This window comes from Benincasa hispida, chromosome 12, assembly GCF_009727055.1.
Source record: "Benincasa hispida cultivar B227 chromosome 12, ASM972705v1, whole genome shotgun sequence".
Taxonomy (NCBI): domain Eukaryota; kingdom Viridiplantae; phylum Streptophyta; class Magnoliopsida; order Cucurbitales; family Cucurbitaceae; genus Benincasa; species Benincasa hispida.
Genome location: NC_052360.1, coordinates 12,768,336 through 12,769,474, shown reverse-complemented (window position 1 = coordinate 12,769,474; position 1,139 = coordinate 12,768,336).

The window sequence follows — 1,139 nt, the reverse complement described above, 5'->3', positions numbered from 1 at the left end:
CCAATGCAAAAACCACAACCAGAAGTTCCTTTTCTATGGTGGTATAACTTGTTTGAGCAGGGTTTAAAGTTTTACTCGCATATGCGATGGGATGTAGAATTGTTTTTCTCTTTTGCGCTAAAGCTACTCCCATTGCATACCCGCTTGCATCGCACATGATTTCAAATGGCAATGTCCAGTCCGGCGCAATCAGTACGGGTGCGATAATCAGCGCATCTTTTAAAACTCTGAATGCGTTGAGGCAGCTGTTGTCGAACTCAAATTTTCTGTTAGCCTCTAGCAACGCACTCAGTGGCCGTGCTATCTTAGAAAAGTCCTTGACAAATCGTCTATAGAATCCAGCATACCCCAAGAAGCTTTGCACAACCTTCACTCTTGTTGGAGGTGGAAGCTTTTCAATCGTTTCAATCTTTGCTTTGTCCACCTCCAACCCATCCCGGGAGACCTTATGTCCCAACACTATACCCTCCTTGACCATGAAATAACATTTTTCCCAGTTGAGCACCAAATTCGTCTCTTCACATCTTTTCAGAATCTTCTAGAAGTTGGCTAAGCAGACTTCATAAGTGTTCCCATAAATGGAGAAGTCATCCATAAATATTTCCACCGAGTCCTCAAGATAATATGAAAAGATTGCCATCATGCACCTTTGGAACGTGCTTGGCGCATTGTAGAGGCCAAACGGCATGCGGCGAAAAGCAAACATCCCATATGGGCAGGTGAATGTGGTCTTGTCTTGATCTTCAGGAGCTATCATGATTTGATTGTATCTGGCATACCCATTTAGAAAGCAGTAAAAATCATTCCCTGCTAGTTTGTCCAACATTTGATCGATGAATGGCAGAGGAAAATGATCTTTCTTTGTGGCCGCATTCAACTTGCAGTAGTCCATGCATATGCACCATTCAGTGATAGTTCTTTGTGGTATTAATTCGTTGTTCGCATTCGAGATTACCGTCATTCCGCCCTTCTTCGGCACACATTGCACGGGGCGACCCACGTGCTATCTGCTATAGGATAGATAATGCTCGCATCTAGCCATTTGATAATCTCCTTCTTGACGACCTTCTTCATCGTAGGGTTGAGTCTGTGTTGATGTTCAATTGTTGCTTTTTGGTCATCTTCAAGACAAATACGGG